The 15,647-nt window shown below is 36.1% G+C and overlaps 1 protein-coding gene across 1 annotated transcript in view; it reads left to right on the forward strand.

Moving 5' to 3' along the window:
* LOC130049348 (uncharacterized) overlaps window positions 1–15,647 on the forward strand; it is an 81,396-nt gene that overhangs the window by 26,659 nt on the left and 39,090 nt on the right. The gene's annotated exons all lie outside the window — the stretch shown is intronic.

Consider the following 15,647-nt stretch of genomic DNA (forward strand, 5'->3'; position numbering starts at 1 on the left):
TCTAAACTGAAATGCACTATATTAACCCTGACCAGTACATGTAATACTGGTACAATAATCATTATACTATGGTAGATCTATATCATAGGTTTGGATGTCTTGATTAAACAAAAAATGAAGGGGGAATATCATATTATGAAAATGTTCATAAATTCCATTTATATATTATTGTCCTCCATTTTCTATTGAAAATTGTGCGTGTACGTTCCATTGGATCCGCCACTTACTTTAGCTTACAGTAGCCTCCCTTGCATTTTTACAACTATGAATTAAACTCCTTAAAACCGTCATTTAAATGTGAAAAATGATCATTTGACAAAACAACTAGCCTTTTTAATTAGAAATTAAATCTAAAGATTTAACAAATTATTTATTTATGCCTGAAATCATACATATAATTACTTCTCATTGTAATTAAAAGTAAAGAAAATGCATTACAAAACACTATATATAACAATTTTGACACGTTGTGGAGATTTGACAAAACAGGTATATGTAGGCAAGGAAGATGTATGACTAAACTTGTGTGCGGGAATTTATTAACAGGAAATATATCAGAATATGTGAATGACTGAAGACACTTTATATAAATGAGCAAGATTATGTGTGGAGGATATTGTATGTTGTTGTTTTTTCCCCAGACAAAATCAGAAAGATTACTTATTATTTTCAAATAAAAGTGGAATGTACAAGAAGTTTTTACTACTATTCCCGCACTTCTTATTCATATGCACTTACATAAATCACTGGCCCGATGAGTGATTGGCCTAGAGATAGACCCGCGTAGCGTACTGACTTGAGGTGCAAAACCGTAAGATTTGGTTGAAAATGTTAACTCCTGGCTATATAACTGGTAATACTTGCTATAGAATGGAAATTCTGTAATACTCGCGTATCTAAATTTTGGGAATCGACATAATGAAGCACCTGTATCCGCAGTAATCAGGATACATCAGAAATACTGCTGTCAGCTGTTCAGACGACTAGTACTCTTCCTCTCGCGATATTTCAAAAAAGTTATTTTTCGATAGCAGCTAGAACGTCGATGAGAGTTTTTTTCATTGGAAAGAATACCTTTCATTACCAATTTTTATTCAATCGAATTAAATCTTACAGTGAAACATACGCAATATGAAAATTATTGCCTCAAAGCGAAAAAGAGGTGGTAAAATCCAGGGGAAAATCAAATACAATTATGGGTTTGGCGTTTAATTTCAAGGAATCAACATCCGGTTTCACAAATTAAGGTGACATGTGATTTGGGCAAGTAGTATACATGGAAATCAAGGGTAGAAAAAATCAGCAAAATACACTTTAGATTTCACCCCAAGCGTAGGCCATTACAGGGTGTTCGTGGCTCGAGTCCTTTAACAGATTAAGGATCTTATATTGATAAAATATTGAAATTTGACTCTTATATATTCTGATCATGATATTATCATGGCAGCAAATTTTTGAAGCTAAATAAGTTTATGTAGCAAAATAAGACATTAGTCATTTTGTTTTCATATTTTACACATAAAGAGATGAATTAAATGTGCATGGCCTTAACTGAACTCAATCATACAAAAATCCTTCATAAGATAGATATATATTCCAGTAATAGATAAACATTGAGATATATATATGTTAATATGCTATTTTCATTGCTATTGCTTCTTAAAAGTAAGCAACCCATCCACATATAATCAGCATTAATGAAAATGTATTCCTTTTTCTTATTTTTCTTAATAATTATCATTTTTTCCAAACAAGTGGGCGGTTTTAAGCAACGTAGACTATATACTTATTATTTAATGATATGTAATCACTTATTTTAATAAATTTGAATAACAGTTTTCATAATGTACACTTTGTGAGCCCAAACCTGTAAAAATAAATACTACTGAAAATACCATTTGATGTCAATGATGGTATTTTTTCCGCAATTTTTATGGTGTAAACCTTGAATCAATTGTTTTTAATTTTAAATCAGTCGTTATAAAAATAAACCTCAAACAAATAGCAACAAATTTTTTTTTGTTATAATTAATTAATTGCGTAAATTTTAAACATATCAAAAATCTACAAAAATCAACCGAGCAGTTAATTTAGAAATTAATCAAGAATTTTCAGCATTTTACATGTAACAATAATGGCATACGCGGGGTATTGTACCAAAAAATTTGACGTCAACACGAAGCAGACGATGCAATGTTTTTAACATTTTTTATGTGTTTTGATGTTTTGTTGAATAAGTAATGAATTTTAGAGTTCAGGTGCATGATGGAATTTATTATATTTCTTAATTAGGATATATAAATTAATACTTGTGCATTTTGAAGTCGGGATGTTCAATCAATCTTAAACTATCGTTCTGATGTGTTATTTTCAATATACAAGCAATTTAATATGTAGATTGAATTCATATACTTATTACAATGAATATAAGACGAAAACACTACCAAAATATATACATTAAGAGAACAAATATATGAGGGATATATATCTATTGTTCGAATTAGGAATTTCATCACGTAAAAAAAGTACGGAACGCCGTTATGATAAAAATTATATAATAGTATTCTCAATACTTCTAAAAGTGCAGTAAGGCTTGAGATAGGGTATATATAAATGTGTGTAATATCAAAACGTCGCTAGTTGTGGGTGAAATATCACTTGTAATGATTCTTTAACATGCCAACGTCTGCCGCGACACGGGATCTCCGTTTTAGGGTCATACCAGAAAGACCTGTGGTTTTGACTTCGAAATGTCGAGCGTTTGGTGAAAGTGTAATCGCATCTTAGGTTTGATACGGCCATGGCACGAGCGGCCTTGAACTTAGCTTCTAATCTTACATACATGAGAATTATTTCCAGCTGACTTAATAAAATCAAATGTTTTCCAAGCATTAGGCATTTTTCCTCACATGTGAATTGCATCGACTTTTTAATTTTCAGATAGGGATGTAACACTCGATTTTGCTATATATCTCTTGGTAATATCTAAGATATTGTGCAACTAAGAGGAAAAGGGAGCATCAGTGTCAACAGGACGAGTGTCGTCAGAAATGACCCCATCATTTTGTACCAGAATCAATGTTTACGAGTTTCATATTAACTCCTCTCATTTTCATTGATTTTTCGTCCAAAATAAGGCATTGCGCCTCATAAAAAAACATTCATTCATTTGAAATGTTCGTATGAATAAATTAGTTTGTGAATGTTAACACCATTCCCGATAATTATAGCAATCGTGTTTCATATATTTCTCTCATGTGTTAAGATAAATGATAATTCCCAGTTTTCGGTGATTTTTTAAAAATCAAAATGTACGGTTTTGCCCCAAAATACACGTTTCCCCTTTGTGTTGTGCTCTCGATTTTTTTTTATATACGCTTGAGCATTTCTTGACTCACCGTTTGAAAACAAAAACATATTTGTTGCAATTACTTTGAGGTTACGCTATATTTTTGGCTAGAATGACCGGACTATTTACAGATTATTATTTCAAAAAGGATTTGTGTAAGAAAACCATATGTTGACGTATCATTTTAATAGCTATAAGCTCTACAACAAGTATACCCCCCCCCCCTACGAAAAAATCTTGAATTATACATTATCATATCTTCATACTACATGTGATATTTGAGTATATTTACAACCTTGGATAATAATCTGAACTATGTCAAACTATAAGTATTATAAGATAAATGTGGTTTACAATTAGATTTTACATTTTGTCTTGAAAAAAATCTGTAGCGGTCAATATAAAAGGGAACTTATACTGCCTCGCTAGAGAGCTAGCTTTTCTAGTGATGTGGTAGAGTGTCTCTCTTGATCACGCAAGTTAAGCAACGGCGAGCGTGTTCAGCACTTGGTTGGGTGACCGCTACACGTTACAAATTGGTGGCAGCGTAGTGACTCTGGTGTTTGGCGGGAGACCTGCTTCAGGTAGTCTCTTCGGAGCTCTGGGTACGGACGTGGATTCGTCCGGGGACGACGGTGGTTGTCGTCATGAACGGCGGGTGCCGTTACTAAGCAGGTGTCAAATACTTAGAGAGGACTCACGCTAAGCTTCGGAACGAAGCTTCCCCGAATGGGGGGAAGTGTAGCGGTCAATATAAAAGGGAACTTATACTGCCTCGCTAGAGAGCTAGCTTTTCTAGTGATGTGGTAGAGTGTCTCTCTTGATCACGCAAGTTAAACAACGGCGAGCGTGTTCAGCACTTGGTTGGGTGACCGCTACACGTTACAAATCATTGTATAGAAGGCTATGTACAATGTTAATGTAAAACGAAAGTAATAAACTAAATATTGATGGGTTTGCTGACATGCCTTATACATATTTGTAATGTGTGTTATATTTTTCATCCTGAGACAAAGTTCTATATGGATATCTACTGGCCATGGAATCATTTACATGTACATGAATTGGATATACGTACATATACACCACTTACGCTGATCACAGTGGATGTAATCTCAATAAGGAACTAATTGCGTTATACACATGTCGCCCCAATAATGTTGAAAAAAAGGAGAGGGGATGAGGAAAACAATTACAAATTTATGACAGTCGGTGAAATAAACCAAATTATTTGCAGCCGTTCTTTGAAGCTTGCGTCAATATCTGCAACATTGGAACAGCGAACACACCTACGTTATCTGTGATAACTGGACCAGCGACGTGTGAACTTTTATTTTTACACAAGCTGACCATGTATTTTTCCATGATACTTTGGATTCAACAGCTGCGTAGTTTTGAATTAGCAATTATTACGCTCGAGAATTTTTCACTCATATGGGGACGTTACCTGCTGTGACACAAGGTCTAGGTTTTTGCAGTCTCATCCGAAGGACCGCCCGATTTAGTCGCCTCTTGCGACAAGCATTGGATACTAAGGACCTAATTGTAAACCGGATCCTCACAAAAGAAATATTATCATTAAGATGCTGGTGGAAATATGAATTGGTCCCCCTTTCCCATCCGTCTTCCCAACTTTCTGATGCCCCGTAAATATGTTGAACATGGATCATCGAAGAACTTTTACATACATAAATAGTCAATGTACCTCACGGACATGCACAATGCAATTGACACGCCCTCATCCGCCAAAATGTTGTCTGTTCTTCAACCATTTTTTTCTAAAGTTTGAATCATATTTACCCCCCTCTTTTTTTAAAATACAAAATTTGACCGCAACTAATAATAACGCCTTGGAAGGAATCGATATTGGACATTCATATTGCCATGTGAAGATCATGCCGTTATTTTTTTTAAAATACCACATTTCGGAAAATGGATGCGTGGTTCAGCATTTACATTTGATTGTGACGTAGGCCGAGCATAGATCTACTTTAAATCATATATAACATTCATTAACGTATTTTGTTGTGTTTTCCTGTAAATTATGTAATAAAATGGATTAAGTTTCTTTTTTTCAAAAATAGTCAATATGCCAAAACATTGATTTTTGAACTTCAGGAATAATAGGTTATCCAATATTGATTTATTGATGGTTTATTATGCACTTGTTATGCTCAATCTAATCTTTAATCAAGCATTAGATAAATTTGTACACCAGTAAAATTGATTTATCTTTGTTTGATCAAAAGAGGGCAAAATCGAGCATTTCTAAGCATTTTAGGAGATATTTTCAAGGTGTTCTTGTTATCATGACAACAGTACTCAGTTATGAATTTTGGTACCAGATTCTATAAGAGGGTATCAAATAATCACTATATGCCAAATTTTAGCAAAATCGGTGAGGGTGCCTATTCATCCCTATATTGAAAATTTTTATGACAAACGGGATGATTTCAGCTTCTCCATCGTCAACTTCCCATATTTGTGTAGCAATATTTCATTATCACCTGCATATGGTGTTTATATATCTCAACTGATTCGATATGCAAGAGCTTGTTCTGGGTATAGTCAGTTTTTAAATCGAGGTAAGCTACTGATAAACAAGTTGATGGTACAGGGATTTCAACAGTCTCGATTAAAGTCAGCATTTCGCAAATTATATGGTCGTTATAACGATCTAGTTCGTCAGTACAACCTCACATTGGGTCAAATGCTGTCTGACATGTTTCATACCGATTGTTAAGCCGTTCTTGGCACACTGATTTTGACTGCGGATAACTCCGTTTACCTGATCAGGATATAGGGCTCACGGCGGGTGTGACCGGTCAACAGGGGATGCTTACTCCTCCTAGGTACCTGATCCCACCTCTGGTGTGTCCAGGGGTCCGTGTTTCTTCAACTATCTATTTTGTATTGCTTATAGGAGTTATGAGATTGATCACTGTTCGTTATCTTCACCTCGCATGCTTACAGAGAATGGCTCTTAAGAACACATGCCTTGAAATTTGGCATGCAAGTAGTTAGAACATTAGTATATGCACGGAAACTTGCACAGTATGCATTTCACACCTAATATCTGATTTTTTACGCATTTGAAGTGAGTGGGTAGCATTTTTTTAAAATCTGGATCAGAGTCAAAGCTGTGTTTATATCTATTTTATCCCAGAGTTCAGGCCCAAAACTGACTTAGCACTATGATTATAAAGTGTATTGTCTAACCATAGTAACAAAGTATGTGAGATTTGTAATCTGTGCAGTAGTCACCATGTATGTATATTTTAAGATATTTTAAGAGTTACTTACTTTTCGACAGGTAGCGACTGAGTAACCTTGTTTCAGCGTCATTCTCTTCAACTTTACAAACTTTGTTATCCTAAATATTGTTATATAGCAATCTATGATTTATCTATCTATCTCGTATCAAGAACCACTAGACCAGAAAGATCAGGAAATATTTCTGATATCAGATTGAGTCCCCAAGGGTCTCTACGGCCCAGTAGCTAAGTACTTCGTTACTAGCTTGAAAATACGGATGTATATTTAATTGCTGTTAGAAAATTTAGAAATCCATTTCAAAATTAAGGATTATCTCCCTCATGCATAGCTTTTATCCTTAGACGAATTTGACTCAAATTTTTGACACTCTGTTTTCCCCTAAAATAGCTCTTACAAGTTTATTGTTATTTCGGATTTTCAAAATCTCGGTTGAGCATCACTGAAGAGACATTATTTGTCGAAATGCCCATCTGGTGCATCAAAATTTGTACCATATAAGTTTTACATTGAATAGAGAGATTTTTTTAAAATCAAAAGTAGGTCAATTTCAAGGCCAATGTCACAAAGTCGAACATCAATGTATATCAAGGCATTGTCATAAAACTCTATATACATATGGATGTTTTACCTTCAACACTCCTCTAAGCTGCATATACCATCACTGCAAGCAGGAGACGACTCAATCACTCCTGTTACTAAGGCAAAGGGCGTTGATGTAACCATTGACTCTCACATGACCATGGAGGTATATATATCATCAGTGTGCAGAGGTGCCTTCATCCACCTTAAGAATATGAGCCAGTTGAGGAGATATCTGGACTGGGAATCGCTGGAATGTGTTGTCCATGCCTTCATAACAACAAAGCTGGACTATTGAAACTCTCTTTAGTACGGCTTAGCATTAAAGCAGATCCAACAACTCCAATCCATCCAAAACGCTAAAGCCTGAATCATCTCGGGTACCCGCAAATAAGACAGTATTACACCGGTACTGCGCTCTCTCTATTGCTTTCCAGTTCAGCAGAGAGTCATCTTCAAGACATTGGTGTTAGTGTACAAAACAGTCAACATCATGGTTCCATCCTATCTGCAGGAACTCATAACACCCTATGATCCCTCTAGAACTTTGCGGTCCAGTGATCAGAGCCTACTACAAGTGCCACTTACCACCTCATCTGTGATTCAAACTCGAGCTTTTAGTGTGGCTGGTCCTAAACTGTGGAATGCTTTACCATATAATATCACAACTGCTGCTAGTCTCTGTATATCTAAATCTAAATTAAAGACTCGTCTGTTTACAATTTATTACAATTAGTCTATGCAGATGAAATATAAGTCAAGATTACTATATTATGCAATCATATCGGACTCCTTATCTTCACCCACTATAGTCATTTGTTCTTACACAACTTGTTTTACTTATTTTAGTGTTATTTAAATAGCGTTTAAAGCAATATGGATTTTACGCTTTGCAAATAAATTTATTTTTATTATTATTATTATTATTATATCGATTAGGTCAGGTTTTTAAAGAAAGTAGATAGAAGTCAGAAGAACAAACATAATTCTATAATTTTGTTAAGGTCACATGAGTTTACCTCTTGCAATTGGTTATCGTCCGTCGTCCTGCATTAACAATTAATCATTTTTAACTTCTCCATAACTACCAGTCCAACTCCTTTCAAATTCAGTATGGAACATCTTTGAGGCAAGGGGGGGGGGGGTAAATTTCGGGACATCTGCACCCCTCGGGCTTGGGCAAAAACTGCATAAAAGTGATTAAATTTCATAAAAAAAAAGATAGTTTTCTAAAAAACTACACACTTGTAAGATAAAACTAAATGTATAGTGATGTAGAGTAGAAATCATCTTCTACCAAAATAATAAATTTCAGGATCTCCAGGGTAGGTATTCTGACCCTGGGGCGGGGTCAAACCTACTTTATACTATTTAGGTGTAAATCACTTCACTAACAGCTCCTTTAGTGCTATTGATATTAAATTGAAACTTAATAGCTCTATCCTTGGACGAATTTGTCTCCCGTTTTTGGCACTCCGAGGGTCTCTACAGTCCAGTAACTAAGTACTTCGTTACTAACTTGAAAATAGTTTAATACGGATGTATAATTAATTGCTGGGATAAAAGTTAGAAATGCAAAATTTGACTCTCGTTTTTTGCACTCTAATTTTCCTTTTAGCTCTTACAAGTTTATTGTTATTTAGAATTTTCAAAACTTCGACTTGAGCGTAGCTGAAGATACATTGTTTGTCGAAATGAGTATCTGGTGCATCAAAATTGGTACCGTATAAGTTTTACTTTACAACCCCTGGGTCGAGGTCTCTGCTGGTGGACTGTTAGTCCACGAGGTTATCTACAGCCCAGTAACTAAGTACTTCGTTACTAGCTTGAAAATACAGATTTATATTTAATTGCTGGGATAAAATTTAGAAATTCATTTCAAAATTAAGGATTATCTCCATTATGCATAGCTCTATCCTTGGACGAATTTGGCTCCCGTTTTTGGCACTCTAGTTTTCTTTTTAGCTCTTACAAGTTTATTGATATTTAGAATTTCCAAACCTTCAACTTGAGCATCACTGAAGAAACATTCCTGATAACTATCCTTCCATTTTTTTTTTTCAAAATTGATATGAAGTGTCTTTTGAAGAAGGATGATATAAATTGTAATTTTCAGGATTCCTGTACTACGGGGGCCTTCGGGATGGGACAAAAACTGTCCCGAAATTGACCAAATTAAAAAAAATATTATTCTCAAGAACCGCTCATTTGTAAAAACAAGAGACCTAAATGTTTAAACGGTCATCTGAGTACTAGTGAAAGGTATCACTACTCCGAAGTGGCTATGAAATATAAAACAATCCTGTTCTGAATATCTAAGCTAAATTCTAATGTTCAGTAACAGTATAAAACAAGATGCGTTCTTAAAACTTCAATGTCTTCAATAGTGAATACGTCGATGAAAGGCTTTACATAATATAATAGATGTATTCACATTAAAACATTAAAAGATATGACTAATTTGGACCCATCCTAGAGTCAAAACTCTGCGTTGTGAAATTCAGCATTTTTTGTACGTCCTTTCCTGCTATTGCTAAGTATGCATTTAGATTGTATACAGTATCAGCAAACTTACACTCAAATGTTATGATTTGAACCAACTTTAGTATACTCTCTGTCAGGAAGATGTCATGTAAATTCCAGCTTTTCTGGCCTAGTCTTTCTTGATTGGTTCTTGAAAAGATTTGAAGAAAAAAATTATATATTGTATATTATTTCGTTATTATCTCCTCTTTGAAGAATATATGTGACCTTTTAACCCTTCATCTGACCAAAATGTGAATCCCCTTCACCCAAATATTGGATTGAAATTCACCCAATGGTTCTAGAAAAAGATTCCTTTACATCAGCATGTAAAACATTGATCCCCTATTGTGACTCCACCTTACCCACAGCGGCAATGATCTGAATAAACTTGAATCTATTTTACACCAGGAATCTTTCAGGTAAATATCCATTCTTACGGCCCAGTGGTTCTTTAGAAAAAAAAATATTTTAAAAGAATTCCCCATATAACTGTATGTATAACTTTAATGGCCTATTGTAGTCCCACCGTACACCTAGATGGCATAATGTTGATTTGCATAATGACAGTTGGCATTTGAATGGTATGATTCATCTGTATTCGTCCGATGATCTTTTATGTCTTTAAATTACCCTCGGTAGTTTTCACCTTTTCTTGATTATCCCCCTTGGAAGTAGATATAGTCCTTCACATGGACAAACTTATCTCCCAAGTTTGATTGAAATTGGCCCAATATTTCTGGATAAGAATAGCAAATTGTAAAATGGTTGCATAATTGATGACAGCAACATGATGTTGGTAGAGTGAACTTGTTCCTTTAGCTCGGGTGACCTAAAACAATTCACATAACCACCATAATGTACTTGATTCAGTAATTTGACTGACAAGCAAAAAGCAAATGTGCTGACAATCAGCAGTTAACCAGAAGAGCTTAGTCACATGTTTGGTACACATAAGCTAATATGACACAATTTCAACGAAATCAGTATACTGTACACGTCTAGAGATACATAACACACCCGTCGTTGAGGAATTATGATGTGTCCTCCGTGTTGGGTTTCTATAGGAAGTCCAGCAGATTGACCAGTGGTGTTTCCTTCACACATCCGATTACATTATGTAGACTTTGAGGAGGTAATCCTGCTAAAACATGTTGATTTATGAAAAGAATGTTATATGATAAACGTTCACGGCGGGTGTGACCGGTCGTCAGGGGATGCTTACTCCTCCTAGATACCTGAACCCACCTCTGGTATATTCCAGGGTCCCGTGTTTGCCCAACTCTGTATTTTGTTTTGCTAATAAGAGTTATGAGATTGATTACTGTTCGTTATCTTCGCATTTCATAAAATCTACTGTTATATGCGGAACTGAAGATAACAAACAACGATCACTGAAATTTGGTTTTGTAATACCCGTAGATTCTTGCATAAATATACAACCAACCAGTTATTATCGTGAAGAGTTTTTGTATTTATCCCCATGTAAAACTTTCATAGCAGTAATGCAAAACTCATGCACAATTATTAATTTTATATTCATGAAGGACACAGCCGTATCCCTTAGTGATGAGCAAATGACAACCGGGGCATCAGTATGCAGCGCCTTGTTGAAACGCTTTAGGTCAAAAGATGATTTTCTTTCACGTCTGGTGACTGTAGATGAGACTTATTATGAGCTGGAAAATAAAGCTCAAAGTCATCAGTGTGTAGGAACTTTGTCCACAAAGCCAAAGAAGTTGAAAACGCAACCATCTGCTGGCAAGGTGATGGTCAAAATATTTTGTGACACAAACGTTGTTATTATGTTGGTCGTTTTACCCAAGAGAAATACAATAACTGGAGTGTATTATACAAACTTGCTGAGAACCGTTATCCGTGAAAACGCCGATGTAAACTGTCTAAAGGCCTCGTGCTGCAACATTTGCCCACATTTGCAAAGTTGTAACGGATGCTGTAGAGGGAAATAAGTATGAATTAATACAACATCCTGCCTTTTCGCCTTATTAGCGACTTCTTCCTATTTCCAGACTTAGAAAAAGATATCCGTGGACGTCATTTCCGGTCTGACAAAGAAGTTGTGGCGGCAGTTTTGGAATGGGTCAATGGAAAGGACCTTGGCTATTTAGGTCCTGGGGTGATGGCACTTGGATACCGTTGGTCTAAGTGCATTACATTAGAGGGCAATTACATTGAAAAAGAATAGGTGGATATCAACCGAGAATAAGTTAGGCTTATTACTTATTGACTCGCCCTCGTATGTTTCAAAATCGAACCAGTAAATGCTTAATTCTAGCACCCTGCGTAACTGTGGTCAAAAATCAGGGTCTAACTGCCTTAAAATGTTTTGTATACAATACAACATATCATTGGGTTAAATGCTGTCTGGCGTGTTGGACAAACATGGACCCCTGGGCACTCCAGAAGTAATATCAGGTGCCAAGGAGGAGTAACATCTCCTGTCGACCGGTCACAACCGCTGCGAGCCCTTTATCTTGATCACGTAAACGGAGTTATCCGTAGTCAAAATCAGTGTGGAAGAATGACCTAACGATCGATATGGAAAACCTCAAACAGCGATTGATCCAGCCTCTTGCTCGTTACCAATTTACCTCAGTTTTTTCACCATCGCTTAATTTAGCCGGGATAGACAGTAGGCGCTTCAAATCTCATTCGTTTCGCATTGGTGCAGCAACTACACTCGCACAAGGCATGTCAGCTGTAGTTATTCAAGCGGCAGGTCATGGCGATCTGATGCATATCAGTCATATATTCGCTAATCTCTTAACGTTCATATGTCTTGGGTATTTAGCATGCCTAACATTCACCAAGTTTTTCATAGGTCATTATTAAGAGGACAGCATTGGCTACCAGATCCAGGACAGAAGGACCAAACCTTAACGTTCCAAACACGACTATTTGGTGGCAAGGTTACGGGGGTATGGATTTATATAGTTGGTGACGAAACTTAAAATATTAAAGCAGGTGCAATATATTCCTGGTTTTATCATTGTTCATTGTGGGGCAAACAATATAGGCCGTACCAACCTGTGGTCACTGGTCAGACTCTTCAGTCAGCTGTACTAGAAATAACCAAACATTTTACTAGTGTGCGATTAGTGTGGTCCTCACTTCTACCTAGATTTAGCTGGCGTTATTCTACGTAGGTACATACAATGGAAAACGCCAGAGCAAGAATTAACAGAGGGTATTAGGTTAATAGCTTCAAAGGGTGGGGCGTCCATCAAACGCACACAGTTTGAAGCTAAGCCCGTTCACCTGTATCATTCGGATGGTGTACATCTGTCACAGCTCGGGAATGACTTATTTCTGAGTAATCTACAAGGTGCCCTTGAAACTTTCATTGGTGGTAGGGTTAATGCATTTCCTTAGACCTGTTTCGATTTGCGGCAATCTGGTTAGCGGTGACCATTTGAGTTGGCGTACTGCCGCCGTCACCACGGTTCTGGGCACTCTCTTGGTGGCGGTTGCAGTCCCACAAGCGCTCCTGTTTCACGGGCGTGTGTGGCACGTGCAAGTGGCGTTTCGGCGCTCCCCAACTCAAATGGAGGAGTGCACCCAATATTCTGCAGCTTCATGCCATGAACTTGAAAATTTGCAGTATTGATTGATAATTGAATTGCTGATTGAATGATTGAATTGTTGTTGACATTGAATTGTCGGACTATTGATTGATTGATTATCTTAATCCTTGTATTATTGATTGATTGATTGTTTGAATTTGCATTTGGTGACGTTGTTCACTTGCATTTACCCAATGCACAATTCGCCCATCTGGGGCCGTCACATTTAATTGATTGATTGTTGAGGGGGCGGCTCTGTGTTTGCCCCCAACCATCACCATGGCCAAGAGCGCCAAAACAAATAAATACCGTTCATTATATAGTGGTTGTACAGTGTTATTTTTGGACAGGAATAGGTGATAATTTGAAATAATCACTTACTTTAATTATTATAAAACTTTCTAAAATGCCATTCATAAGCAGTAGCGTAGCTGTCATACATATTTGTATGCCAAAACATACACATTTCAATAACATATAATACAATGAGTATAGAAGAAATGATAGATAGAGAAAGAAAGAGATGGTGCTTATTGTTTTTAAATCTTATTATATATGAGCGTCACATCAAGTATACTTTCGATTATTTCCGGGGATAAAAGCAGGTGACAAATATGTCCGGACTCCATTTTACACGCTTAATTTGCCAATATTCACGGGGCTTTGCCCCGTGGGTCCTCACTAGGCATAAGGTGATTGCCTGGACGCATTGTGGGCCTCAAAGTGGCCAGAGACCACCTACTTTCAGAAAAGCATTCATATAATGTTTACCTTGCTACGATAAGTATGGATAAATGTATGTTTGTTTGCGTAGTTTTCTCACATATGAATACAGAGAAGTACGTATGTCCGTAATGACAGTTCGGAAAGGATTTGGATCAGCTTTTTAATTGTATTGGGGATTATTAAAAAACGAGAAGTGACGTACGAGATATATAGAACATACGTAATTGCATAATTTTATATTTGCTCTACCCACCACGTTGAATTGGTGGTTTGTTTATCAATTACTTTAATTGGTTGGGTAGAACAAATACCAAACCACGAAATACAAATCCTCCTTATTTTTTCTTTACATTGTAAGAAACTCGATATTCTTTTACATATTGCATGACAGTGAGATATGACAGTGAATAGGAGAACCGCCTGGATAATTCACTCCACACAGGCTGTTGCGCAGTTAAGAGTACGTGCCATCGGACCTGTAATTGCAAAATAAATTTAATTTTTTTTTTTTAGATTGGATGAATAAATAAATGGCATAATTACAGAAACTGGTCGTTATCTTCACTTTTTTCATTATAGTGCAGACTGCAATGAAGCAGATTACATAGCGAGATCAGGATTACTCTTATATACATATATATATATATATATATATATATATATATATATATATATGTGTGTGTGTGTGTGTGATTCTGCCATATTGGGGACCTGCTACAGATACGCAAGTCTTAAAATGGGGGCCTCAAAAAGTTTGGGGACTTGACTTAGGTCCCCAATCTTTTTTATCGTTCAAAACAAATAAATAACATGTCTACTTTCTAGAAAAATAAAAAAAATAACGTGTCCCACTTTCGGGGTTTCATTAAACACATGATTACACAGATACTGTGTGGATTGAAGTTGCCATCTTCGTTTACGCACCTCTGACGATAGACACATGTAATATGCGCATGTGCATGTGTAAAGAGAAAGGAAGTATAAATGTTTTGAGGCGGGAGTCAACAAACATGACAAAAAGAAGACGCAGAAAGGCTGGGCATGAAATTCTGGATTCTTTCAATAAGGATTCTTTCTATATCAAAGAAACGCTGGAAAAGGGTATGTTTTGTTACTTGTTTGATGAAATATGATGTGAAGAATCTTATATCTTATTTTAAAGTGCAAGTGGGGGGGGGGGGGGGGGGGGGAGTCATTGACGATTGCTGCATATTAGAAATTCAATTGAAATGAAAAGACAGATATATTGGTTAATATTTTCCCTTCAAATAGTACACAATGTATACTACGCGGGTAGGTTAAGGATTCCCTTATAGAATATCACAGTGCACTTTATGCCTTTACTTCTCCGAACTACCAATATATGACGTCATAATGGAAAATGACGTCAAGTCACTGCAAACTTGAGATGTTATGACGGGGAGAGTGTCAAAAACTCTAGACAGTATTTCAAACTGCCTATAAGATGTCAGAACGCTATTGCAAAATCCACATGTCTGAATTGTATTTTAATATCTTATATGTGCGAATATCTTAAAATAGTTTGTTTCATTACCCTTGATTGAAATTCAGCGTGTTTAAACTGCTTTCGAAAAATATACTTTTGAAAT

This window comes from Ostrea edulis, chromosome 8 (assembly GCF_947568905.1).
Source record: "Ostrea edulis chromosome 8, xbOstEdul1.1, whole genome shotgun sequence".
NCBI lineage: Eukaryota > Metazoa > Mollusca > Bivalvia > Ostreida > Ostreidae > Ostrea > Ostrea edulis.